The sequence below is a fragment of the Cavia porcellus genome, unplaced genomic scaffold, assembly GCF_034190915.1.
Source record: "Cavia porcellus strain 051 isolate PalLab524CR breed Dunkin Hartley unplaced genomic scaffold, mCavPor4.1 scaffold_1, whole genome shotgun sequence".
NCBI classification, from domain to species: domain Eukaryota; kingdom Metazoa; phylum Chordata; class Mammalia; order Rodentia; family Caviidae; genus Cavia; species Cavia porcellus.
In genome coordinates, this window is record NW_026947484.1 from 142,423,000 (window position 1) to 142,436,345 (window position 13,346).

The following is a 13,346-nucleotide window of genomic DNA, read 5'->3' on the forward strand; positions in this document are numbered from 1 at the left end:
ACATTGCTGGACCTCAGTGCTCTCAGCCGAAAAATTATAACACTACCGCATTAATAGGAGACCATTGTGCCAGTGATACAGCATCAAAAAACATTTATGATGGCCAAAAATGTAAGCATAGTATGTGCTTTATAAATTCCTGTTTTCTCTTGGGCGCCATAACTGTAGGGGAAGTATTGTTGCTTTGCTCCTCTGGGTGAAATGAGAAATAGGAATAGTACCAGGTCAAACCATTACATATGCCTAAAGAGTCAATTTAGGGAAAAAGGTCAGAGGTTGTCAGGACCTATAGATGTTTCTTTGTATGGCCACATAAAGTTTGATTTGTAAAGTTGCCTGACAATTGAAATACTATTCCCATGAAGGAAATTAATGAGAAAGCTGAGCAGGAGAAAATGAAGGTTTTGTTTGTGTTATGGATTAAGAACTGGTGTTCACTTAATGCCAGGTGGATTACATCAGCATGGCATTGGGGGAAGATGCTCCACCTGAGGAAAGTTGCCAGGATAAATAGGTGGAGAAGAAGGGAGGTGTAGAGAGTTGAGGTGTTAAGGAGGCCTTATGGGTTCACCTACGAGTTGCTGTCTGATCTGTTGGTTCTCCTGGAGAAGCCTTAGTCATCACATCGAGCATTGCTTCCTGGCTTTGGAGGGGAACACATGTGCTTCTTGGTCTCCAGGATGAGATCGTCATGCTGCTTTCTGGCATGTACCCAACTGTGCTTGTCGCTGGAGGAGCTCGGGGCCTCCATGTCACTGAGGATGGCTGTGGTGCCTTTCAGGATAGCCCTGGTCTTTGTCGTGAGTGTGACTTCTCGGCTCTAGCATAGAACCCTCATCCCAGTAGCACAGCTGCTTATCCTGCTGGCATAGACTTTCTGGCTTCCACCGCTGACCCTTGGGTCTTCCCAGCATGGATCTGTAAAAGAGACTGGCATGACTCCTTCTTGTAGGCTCTGGACCTCCAGTTGGACTCCTGGAGGCATTGTCTGGAGCTCTTGATTTTTATCTGGACGCATGTGGGACATTGCTGTGGGGTTTAGGGGCTTGACTAAATAATCTATGTCTTTGGTGTTGCAGATAGATTTCTTGCGTTTTCCTGTGTTAACTTCCGGTGACCATTATAAAAAAATTATAAGTTCTATGTCATAATCCTAATTGTTCTCTATGTACAACCCGTGACTACAAAAGCTTCAAACTTTTCCTCCTATTTGTCCAGAGTGTCATAGCCTATGACCTCTAGATAAACAAAAACTACCTGAGACCCTCGGAACCTGTGCCTGGCAGGCACCAAAAGTAATTATGAATAATTATGAAAGCCGACAAGAGCCAAACACTGTATCCACTTCTAAAACATAAACAGAAAAACTTCCCATTTGTCATAGAAATACTTAATTTATCTTATTTTTCTAATTTATATAAATGGCCAGTGATATCCACAAATCAATTTGAGAAGTTTATCTTTTGAATTTTGAGGGACCTATTTTTGTCTATATTTCAAGGAAATATAAATGATACCTATTTCTCAGAAAACAATTTATAGTATACAATGAAATAATTCCTTCAAATTACTAAGCATTGTGAGGGAACTAATTATATAAAGTAACATCATTTAAAGTGGAAAAGAAGTAATAGTATCTACTGAAAATGTTTATTACCAAAGGAAATAATTAGCATGCTTAGCTATTTAGAGGGGATTCCTTGCTGTAAATCTGAGTAAATCTGTGAACTTTTTTAGTTTCTCGGGACCTTTTCAGGACATACTGCTTGTGTTGTCATCGAACTTTATCCTATTTAAAAAATTCATTTTACTAAGAAATCATCTAGTTGACATACTACATATTGTTATCTTGTAATATATCAACTAGCACTCAATGTTTTTTTTTGAAATACTGTACATATCTACATTTTTTCTGTTTTCTTTTGTTGAAATAAATAAATTCATTTTATTTTAAAGTATGTAAAACAAAACATTACAAAACGGAAGAAAGAAGATCAGAAGAAATCAATGTAAGTGACAGTATTTCAAAGCAAGACAACAGGAGATCAACAGTGGCTACCATAATGCCTCTTATTTTCTTCTAAGTAATAGTCTATATCATCAAACACAATGAATTAGTACAAAACAAAATAGTATAAAACTGGTCAAAATAGGATAATGAAAGCATTACAGGCATTCAAAACCAGATAATAGGAAAATCAACAATGGCTACTGTAATGTCTCTTGTTCGCTTCAAAATAGCTGTTCAAATCTTCATATTTGTTGAAATTTAAAAAATTCATTTTAAAGTCTCTTTTTTGGCCATTTTTTAAAAAAGAACTAACTTTCTGTTCTGGCAATTATTTCAATGATTTTTAAATCTTAGTTTAAGGAGTTGTCAGATGCCTCCATTTCATTCTCTGGATAACCCTAATTAATATTGACCACATATTAATTAATATGTCATCTTATTATAATGACATAAATATCGTTTTCTTCTTTCTTCAGTCTGATTTGGATAACTGCAAACTCATTTTATGTGGGGAGTGGCGGAGTCAGGGCTGAGCTTAAGGTAGGCAAACTCCTTGGAAGTAGAGCAAGGCTGGTCCAGTAATTGTCTGCCCTTTGTGTTCTTCCCCATTAACCATAGCACAGATAGCTCTGAGAATGTTTCACTTCCAGTGTCCTCAGCAAAACACTGAGACCTTGCACTTTGGGCCTCATTGGGTGCTGCTTCTTTTTTTGACTATGTATAAATAAAGACACCGAAAGTGCTGGGTGGTCAGTGCCTCTCCATCAGAGAGGTCAGGTCCCACACAGTCCCAGCATCCTTTTAGTGCATGTTTAGTGTTTTTCTTACTCTCCTATCACCCTCACTCAGGACCTGGCTGGTTGCGCAGGTCATGACAATTTTATCATTTAGGGACTCCGTATACTAAGATAGTAGATCACTGGACACCAAGAATCTGGTTTTCTTTCTGTTCAAGGATTGCTTTTAGGTAGAATAATTTATTGAAGTCAGAGCTCTTAAGGGAGAATCATTGTGTATAAAGTTCATTTTGTTAGACATTCCACTTTTGCAGAAATTGATACCTACTAGGCCTACAGGATTTCATCTATTATTAAAGAGATAAAATCACTTTTCAAGACTGCATAGTTAAACATGAGAAAATACCAAAACATTTAGATCAAATAGCCAGTCAAACAAAGATGCATAGACTAGTTTAATGGTCATGTACTTACCAGAGGCATCAGTTGGATCCCTGTTAACTACTCCTCCACAGAGATCATCTGATGTTCATTTAGTAGCATAAAAACCAGAATTCCACATTGATGTCACTAATGAGAGAAAGTAATTGACAGTGTATTAATGAGGGATAAAAGAAGGCTTCCACTTATGACAGGAGAGCAACACTTCCTTTATTAGGATATCACAGATATATAGAAGTTTTTTGTGCTAACAAGAATAGAAAGAAAAAGATTCTTTGAGTTGAAAACTAAATAGGAACATAAAGTGATACCCCTCCTGTGGAAGGCAAATTTACAGGGTTTATCATTTAAGTTAAAAAAAGGAATCATGAAGATATGGCAGGAGCACTTCTAGGACTCCATCCTATAAAAATGCTTGTACAGATAGCAAAAGATTCTTGTAGGACAACGATAACTGCAGCATTATTTGAAATTATAAAATCATGGAACCAAATTGATTTCAACAAAACACATAAAAGTTTAGATAATAGTACAACAAAAGAAGAAACACCTTTGTTAAAAATAATTCAGAAGATAATAAGGATCCTGACTCTACTACTAACAATATAGATGGAGCAACTACTAAAACTAGACACAGCCTCTAGGTATTATTGTTTACATACTACGAATAATATCTTCACATCCTAAAATCATGCTTAGATTGCACTGCATTTTCCCATTCCCTGTTGCAAGGACTTCCTTATCTCCTCCACTACCTTTTGTCTTAGGACTTTGGTTGAGGACAACAAAGTGGGGGTTGGGGACAAGAAGTAACCACTAGATTATGTGAGCTGGTTAAGTAAAATATGTTTTTTAGATGTAACCTCTGAGCAAGTGACCAAACTCGTTGTCCACCCTGGGTGGGATCAAACCATCAATCTTTCCATTAACAGCCAAATGTGCAAACCAATTGCACCACAAGAACACTGCTGCCAGCTCCTTATCATTCTAATGGCCAGTAACCTCTCACTGACTGCTAACCAGTACCACCATCTCTTGCAAGGCAACAGTATAAACTCCAAATCCTTGAATATTTAACCTGAGCAATTACAGAGACAGTTGAGCTGTTGGTCCCATTTGAAATTCTTACATGGAGTGATAGGTAAATGTCTTGACCTTTGTCTCAGAACCCAGACACCCCACAGACACCTGGTCCCAGGCCCACATTTGAGTGAGAAGTGCCTAAGGCAAGCTGAATGGCCAGGGCACTAGGTTGGGATGTGCTGAATTAGTACATTTCAGAGGCTACACTACTCAGACCATGTATAAACAGAAAGAACTCTTTAGTGCCAATCTGCAATCCCTTATCTACAATGAACAACCCAGGAAGCTAGCCTGCTGTAAATCAGACTTGTGGGAAATCTGACTGTTATCTAATTTAAAAAAAGAGATAGATAGATAGATTCAGGAAAGTTAACAACTTCCCTAACAAGCAACTCAAAATAGCCAGAACTTGATCAATAACTGACAGCACACCCTTTGTCCTCCTTGCCATTTAGGAACAACCAGGGAATGCCAACTGTGCACCCCTAACTAAAGGCATGGAATACCCCACTTTGTTTACCAGTAGTGGGGGGCTGAGCCCAGAATTAGCTCAACTATAGGGTCCTCACCTCATAGCATTTAACAAGGCACATCTGAAGCCTCCTCTTTTTGTACTAGAAAGCTTTCCTGCTTCCATCTGCATTACTCTGTCAAATGCAAGCACAGGTGCCTACTCCCTCACCATCAAGCCCAGAATACATTGCTTTGTTTTTCTGACCAGCTGCTCTTCCTTTATTTCCACGCTTTGCCATACTTAAGCTACTGCTTCGGAGAATTCTGAATGGAAGATACTGTGGATGAAAGGGTTTATTTTTGAAATTATTTTGATATACAAATAGGAAACACTTTAAAAGGGTGAAGAGAAAAAAGAAAACAGAACCACAAAGGCAAATTTTCACCTCACGAGCTTCTCCAACCCCTAAAAAGCCAAGAAGAAAAACGCCCTTCCAAAGTGATCACCATCCACAACGATGTTGTTAAATAGGGATGTGGATCAATTTCACAAAGAAGCCCATGAATCCCTTCATAGCAAATCCTGTTGCTGTTACCTTGGCAATGTTCCGCAATTCTTTTCTGTCTGATTTGGTGCATTTTAACCAGGCGAATGGAGTCCTTCACAAACTGCAGACTTGGTTCAACAAACTGCAATACCTGATCCATGATTGCCTGTTCGCCACGTTAGGGACATGTAGCGGATAAAAGGTTTTGTGAAGAGGAAATCAATCTTACAAAGATTTTATTCTCCCCAACCCCACCGTACCCCAGCCCCCACATCCATGGGACGGGTCCCAGAGGGCACTGCACCCTCAGGCGCCACGTTCTTTGGAACAGGTCACAGAGGGCACTGCACCCTCAGGCGCCACGTTCTTTGGAACAGGTCACAGAGGGCACTGCACCCTCAGGCGCCACGTTCTTTGGAACAGGTCACAGAGGGCACTGCACCCTCAGGCGTCACGTCCTTTGGAACAGGTCATAGAGGGCACTGCACCCTAAGGCGGAGTAGCAGCTCTGGGCGCTCAGCCGGACTGCGATCCAGGGCTCTGCGTGGTTCCCCCTGGAGCAGGAGGAAGCAGGGCCGAACTGTAACCAGGAGGATAAAGGAACAGAAGCCAGGTTGAATTTAGGACCAGCCAGCGCAACCCACCTGGAAACGCGCAGGCACACTTGGCTGTGTATCCTGAGGATTGAGAATTGTTTTGTGAAAGAAAGACACAAGAACTTTAGCCAACCCATAAACAAAGCAGGTAAATATTGAGTATATTTTCTCATAAAAATATTAAAGGAAACACTCCCTTGTCAGCAGGGTTATGGCACGTTTTAGTCATGAGTACGCCGCTGGTTTGTTGCTTGCCAAGATTTGGTGAGTTTTAGTTTCACTTTTTAAACCCTGCACCCATTGTGCCCTTTCTGTGGTTGGACAGCAAAGTTTTACCTTGGCTACCCACAGTTTGGTCAGGTGGAAACCCCGCAGAGTGCCTCCTAGCGCCCAGTCTCAGAAACTTCAGACCAACCAACAGACCCCATTTCTGCGCATGCGCAGTAAACACCCGCTAAGGTACCAGGCCTACATTCCTGCAGCTTCCACTATTGTGATGGGGTAATAACTGTAAGCACTGTTTACTGGAGGTGAACCAGTTGGGAGCTTTTTTTATAAGCTTAGTGGGGTATTTTACAGTGATGTCTATTAGGATAAAGCTTAACATGCAATAAAACCTAAACCTAGTGCTGTCCTCCAACCCATCCCTTTCCAATTTTTGTTACATTAGTAATTCTTTGTTTTGACAGCAGGTCTCACTATGCAGTTCAGATTGCCTGCGAATTCCTGGCAATCCTCTTGCCTCAGTCTCTCAAGTGCTGGGATGATAGGAATGCACTGCTGACACTGGTACATTATTAATGCATAATTCTCATTCAGTGCACAGGAATGAATTTTGACAAGTGTCACTGATATAGTCTCCCAACCTATGAGTCCAGTATGAGTTCATGTTCTCAAAAATGGAAGAATGAATTTTAGGAACAACAGAGGTTAAGAGCAGAATATATTTATTGAGCGAAAGAAAGCTTCTGACTGACAGACAGAAGGGGTCCCGATCGGGTTGCCAAGACCCTGTCTTTTCCAGGGACTTTTATAGAGTAAAATCATGAGGTTAGATGGGTCAAACGTGATAGAAATGGGAATTTGCAAGGTGGGACATAATGCATTACAGAACTGTGTTCAACCAATAAGATTAGTTACTATGATAAAATGATTAAACTAGGAGCAAATGGGGGAGCAAGTCACATAGTACTCTTTGTCGCATTGGTTTAGTGATCATAAATTTCTTCAGTTGTTCTTTTTCATGGAAGTACCTTTTTTTCTTCCATCAATTTCAATATAACTTTACAGGGTACATCAGTCTGGATTGGAAGTTGTTTTTTCTTAAAGCTTGAAACACTTAATTCTAAGCTCTCCTTTAACTATAGGGTTGTGGTGCTAAGTCTACTTGGATTCTGATAGGCTTTCCTTTGTAGGCGATCTAACAGCTTTTGATATTCTGTTCTTATGCTGAATTTCTGGAATCTTGATTATTATATGTGTTGTTGTAGTTTTATTTTAGTTGTGGCTATTTGGAGTTATATATACTTCATTTATTTGTATGTAAAATTCTTTATTGACACTTGAGAAGTTTTCTACCATTATTTCTGTGATGAGTTTTAGGTTTTTTAATGACACTTATACTGTCTTCAGCTTTCTCATTGATCTCTGTCAATCTTATGTTATTTTTCTTTGCTTCATCTTGTAACTGTTGGATTGATTTTTCATAATCACTTGCTATTTTTAATATATCATTCTTTTCATCATAACTATCTGCAATTCTGTCTTTAGGATCTGAAATTCTATCCTCTCCTTCATTCAATCTGCTGCATACACTTTCAGTGGAGGTTTTAATCTCTTGGATTTCTGTTTGGATCTGTTTCATAGATTCCATTTCTTTCCTATGTTGGGTATTTTTTTGTTTCCATCATTTTTCTAAGTTCATCTATTTTTTAACCTGTGTCTTCTCTAGCTTTTTCCACTTATTTTTTCACCTCCGTTCCTATCATTTCAGAAGTTTTCTGTATTTAGCTTCCGGTTTCATCCATCCATTGAGTTCCAGGCTTGTCCTGGGGGTGGGGGTGGGGAGCTAGGGTTGCATTTTCTTGTGTGTCTTGTCATTTTTCATTTTCTCTTTTTTGTTTTTTTTTCTTTTCTATGTGGGTGCTTGCCAATTTTTATTATTATAGCTTTATCAATAGTATTGAGACTTCCTTAGGAGATGTCTGTTCTTTAGGGATGTCCTTTAGATATACATAGTTCGTCATAACTATTCCCAATTTGTAAAGAATGTAAAATTTCTATTCGAGTTAGCTCCTAATCCTTTGGTACTGGGCTGTGGTAATGATTATGACCTCATACACTCACAGTGTTATCATACAGGGGAGGGAAAATATTAGAAACATGTATGACATCCTGGCTAAAGTAGTACAGTTAGATTTAGCAATAGTTTCAAGTACAGCTGTGGTTTCAGGTACAGCGTTACTATGGTAACCTTTAACCTGCTAGCCAGGAGCAAACTCTAAGGTTAGATAGCAAATCAACCATACACTATACACCTGTTTGCAGTGATTTTTCCCTTTGTAAAGTGATATTTCTCTTCTGTGAGGGGAGGCTAAAATAGATAGGGGAAGGGCTAAAGTGATGAATGAAGTCAGATACAGAAGAGTCAAGGCTGGAGGTCAAAGGATTGTCATTGATAAAGGGGCCACATATGTTCACTGGAAGAACAATATAGTCTCTTTAATAAATGGTGCTGGAAAAACTGATTCTCCATATGCTGAAAATTAAACTAGACCCATACCTATCACCATGTACTAAACTAAAATCTAAATGAATCAAAGATCTGAATATTAAAACAGAAACACTAAATCTGTTGGAAAACAAATTAGATAAAAATATTGAAGACAGGGGCTGGGGGTTTAGCTCAGTGGCATAAGCACCTGCCTTGAAAGCAGGCAGTCGTGAGTTAGATCCCCGGTACCGATAAAAAGGAAAAAGACAAAAAAAAAAATCTTGAAGACAGGGGTAGGTAGAGAATTCATGAACAGGACTCAAACCACACATGAAATACTTACCAGAATCAATAACTGGGATCATGACTTATTAAAGAGTTTCTGCATGTCAAAAGAAATCTCCAGCATAGTGACAAGAAAACTCCTAAACTGGGAAAAAATCTTAGTGAACTCTCCCTCAGACAAAGGACTTATGTCTAAAACATATAAAGTTAAAAAAAGTCAGACGCCCAAAATTCAAAGACCCAATTCAAAAATGGGCATCTGAGATGAATACACAATTTTCAGATGAAGAAATATAAATGACAAATAAATACATGAAAAAAGGTTCATCATCATTACTCATTAGAGAAATGCAAGTTAAAACCACACTGAGATCCCATCTCACTCCAGAAAGAATGGCCAGGATCAGCAAAACCACCAACGATAATGCTGGAGAGGCTGTGGGGAAAAAGGAACTCTCTTGCACTGTTGGTGGGATTGTAGACTGGTGCAACCATTGTGCAGGTCATTCTGGAGATTTCTCAAAAAGCTGGGATTGGAAGTTCCATTTGTTCCAGCTATCCCACTTCTAAACATATTCCCAGAAGAACGGAAAACATCATACCACTGTGATATATGTGCACCCATGTTTATAGCAGCACAATTTGTAGTAGCCAGATCTTGGAAACAACTTAAGTGTCCATCAACTGAGGAATATATAAAAAAACGTTGTGGTATTTTTATACAATGGAGTACTACTCAGCTATAAAGAAGGATAAGTTTGAGATATTTATAAATAAGTGGGCTCAGCTTGAGACCATAAGTGAAATAAATCAAACTCACATGTATAAAAACTGAATAGTTTCCCTAGTGTATGAAATGGTGAGAATACATAAAAGTATGTGGTAATCATGATTCCCCATTATATAGTTCTGATGCCTTATAAAGTTTTCACTAATTAATTGGAATGCTTTTATTCTAGGCTGTTTGATATTGTCTGTGAAGATATGAACAGCTATTTTGAGGAAAACAAGACATCATAATAGCTAGTGCTGATTTAAATCATCTTGTTTTGAAGTCCCATTAAACTGTTGTTCTTCTGTCTCCATTGCTTTTATCATGTTCTATCTTATTGGATTTTACTATATGTGATAGTATAAACAAAAATTTTTTAGGCAAAGAGATAATATAGAAACCATCATTCATTTTCTGGTAGCTGGTTCTAAATACCTTGTAATATTTTCATCCTCTTGAATGGTTTCACACTGTTTTGATATGTTTGGTGCTACAGTATACGAAGTTATACACAATTTAAGGAAAGAGACCCTATGGTAACTACTATTATGTTGGATTATCTTGAGGTCAAATACTATGTTGCTTCAATTGTTCTGTTCTGACTTGCATTGTTATGTTGTTATGTCCTCTTTTATCTCAATCTCTCCCCTTTTTAAAACTTTTTTTCATAATTTTTCAATTAAAGAAAAAAATTTTAAAAATTAGCAGGATGCATTACAGTAACTTTTTGATTTCATATTAACTCGATTTGAAGCCCCGCATTGCTCACAACATCTTGTTTTGAGTGATTTTACTCTATTCTGTTCTGTTTGATATTATCAGTTTTGAGGATATTGGCAATTACTTTGAAAGCACTAAGTTTCACTATGATGCCCATTCTGGTTCGACTATTATTTTCTTTTGAAATTTAGTAATGTCTCCAATGTTTAGGTTTTATTGGTTTTGTTCTGTACTGTTTTGTTCAATTTTATTATACCTGATGATATAGGCAATTTAAGGTAGCAAGAGGCATTGTGGTTATCATTGTTGATTACCTTGTATTCTATTTTTACATCATGTACTATGTCCATCCTTTGTTTTGACTGACTGCTTTGTTTTTTCACATTTGGTTTTATTCTCTTCCAAAAAGTAATAAGAACTGTGGGAGTAATAAAACCCAAAATGTGTAAATGTTATTGTAAAAAAGAGGAATACAAAGTGCTCTAAAGGACACAACTGCAATTGTGTTTAGGTGTGTAAGCTAGATGAACATATTACTAAGTTTTTGTTGGATCACTGAACTCAACTGTTTGCAATCTCACTGTTTGAATGTCCACTTTGTATGCTTAATTTTGTAACTTGATCAACTATTTCTAAGATGACACTATGTAATCTATTAACTAATGATTTCTTGGTGTTTATTTTTTAAAAATTCTATATTACTTGTACCCTTTTACTGTTTTGTTTTCTTTAAACAAGATACAGACTGGCATAATGGATCAAGACATATTAGAACTGACCCAGGTGTGTGGTTGTGAGCTTGATTCTCAGTAACAAAACAAACAAACAACCCCACTATAACTGAAGCAAACTTTTGAGCAAATGGACTTAGGAGAGATCCACGGAGTGTTCTACTCCACAGCATCAGAATGCACATTCTTCTCAGCTACACACAGGACATTCTCCAAAATAGACACATACCAGCTCATAGAACCTCCTTAAGTAAAGGCAAAGGAATTGAAATTCTCCAATGCATATTATCAGACCATGGTGCAATAAAAGTGGAAATCAAAGGCAAAGGAAACCACAAGAACTTCATAAACACATGGAAATTAAATAATATCGTCTTGAATACCTGATAGGTCACAGGTGAAATTAGAAAAAAAATTAGACAATTTCTCTAAATAAATAATAATCACAGTGCAACACATTAGATCATATGGGATACAATAAAAGTAATCCCACAAGGAAAATTTATAGCAGTGAGTACCAGTATCAGGAAAATATAGCAAACTCGAATAAACAACCTAATTTTGAACCTCAAACTTATACAAAAAGAAGAGATAATCAAGCCCAAGACTTCTACAAGGGCGAAAATGACAAAGATCAGAGCAGAAACTAATGCATTGGAGACTAAGAAAGTAATGCAAAAAATCAATGACTAAAACAGTTGATACTGAGGACTTCCAGGAAGACGGCAGCACAGTAAGCAGCAGAGAAAAGAGCCACTCTGAGAGAAACAGTCCAGATGTTGGAATATATCCTTGTGGGGAAGACAAGAAGAAAGAAAGTGGGATGCCTTGAGCCAGGAAGGACCTAAAGTGAGAATCGAAGCCAACAGAGAGAGTAAAAAAGAAAACTTCAGTGAAGAAGGTGGTAGCTGGCAGTGCCTTCACCCGGAGCTGGACCCACTGTGTGGAGGAGCTGTCAGAACCTGGGGATGCACGGTCACAATGATGGTGTTGGCTGGCAAGCCTGAAGGCCTCTGCAAAGAGACAGAGTGGTGGAGGGGAGTGGCAGATGCAGAGGACTACACTGACTGGCATTGAGTGCAGGGGGCTCAGTCCTGTTGACTAGGAGCCATTTTGGAATCCGGCAGGATAAGTCCAGAACCAGAACTTCAGCTGGCTCCCTCCAGCAGCTCCTAGGTGGGAGCAGACCTGTGGAAATTGCTCACACTGAGCCCTGCCCCCATGTGTACTCTAACAGACATGGTTGGGGGCTCCCTGCCCTTAACCAGCTTGGTAGGGAGGTAGCAGCTGGTCATGCCCCACAAACACTCTGGCAACCCTCATTGTAGATACCCACCAGTAACCAGCCAGAGGCAGCAGCCAGCCCCATGCCAGTGTGCACTCTGTCAGCCACTGGTGAGCCAAAGCAGGTTAGGAAAAGCAGCAGACAGCCCTGCACCAGTGCACCCAATACACAGGCTAGGAATACCAAACAGTCTCACTTCAGAGAAATTGTAGCCAATACAGGAAGTGCCTGGGAGCCCATCCCCCACTTGTCTGGAAGGACCCAGGAATATGTCAGGAGGAAGAAGCAAAAGCTGTCTCTGGCCTCCAACCCAAGGAGATCTGGTCCAGGAGATGTAAACACGGAAGAGATCAGGGTCACACACATGAAGTTTATGAAGTAATGGCAACTGAAGTAAAGAAACAACTTCATGAGGCTATAAAAAAATTACAACAGCAGTACTATCTCAGCTAAAAAGATGAAATGAAATACATACTAAATGAACTGCTAAGCACCTCTGAAGAAGACATAAATGGAAGAATAGGGGAGCATACGAAAATGAAGGAATCCTTGAATGTAGAATATAAAAAAGACTTAGCACATAAGAAACAGATTCAAAGAGATTTCCTGGAAATTAAAAACTCTATTGAAAGCTGACAAAACCACTTAAAAGAAACCAAAGACATACTTTCAAATCTTGAAGACAGGTTTGCAGTTTGCAATTGCAAAAGGAAAGATCTCTTAAAAATAACAAGGAACTAGGAAGTAACATGTCAAAAGCTGCATAACAACCTAAAGAAAGACAAATTAAAAATAATTAATGTTGTCCTCTTTTGTCTTAATCTCTTTAAAATAAAAAAAGAAGAATAAATGTAAGTGAAAAAGCAGAGGTTAGACATTTATTTACAAAAATAATTACAGAAAACTTCCCAAGCATAGGAAAAGGAAATCTCATTCATATAGGGCATATAGAGCTCCAGCTAGTCATAATC

At 38.6% G+C, this 13,346-nt stretch overlaps 1 protein-coding gene across 1 annotated transcript in view; it reads left to right on the plus strand.

Annotated features, from left to right (window-relative positions):
• Positions 1-5,655: 5,655 nt before the first annotated feature.
• The window catches only part of LOC100721479 (high affinity immunoglobulin gamma Fc receptor I-like), a 32,789-nt gene continuing 25,098 nt past the window's right edge, over positions 5,656-13,346 (plus strand). The window contains exon 1 of the mRNA XM_063236629.1: positions 5,656-6,017. The gene's annotated coding sequence lies outside the window, so the exon portion shown is untranslated. The remainder of the gene's footprint in view (positions 6,018-13,346) is intronic.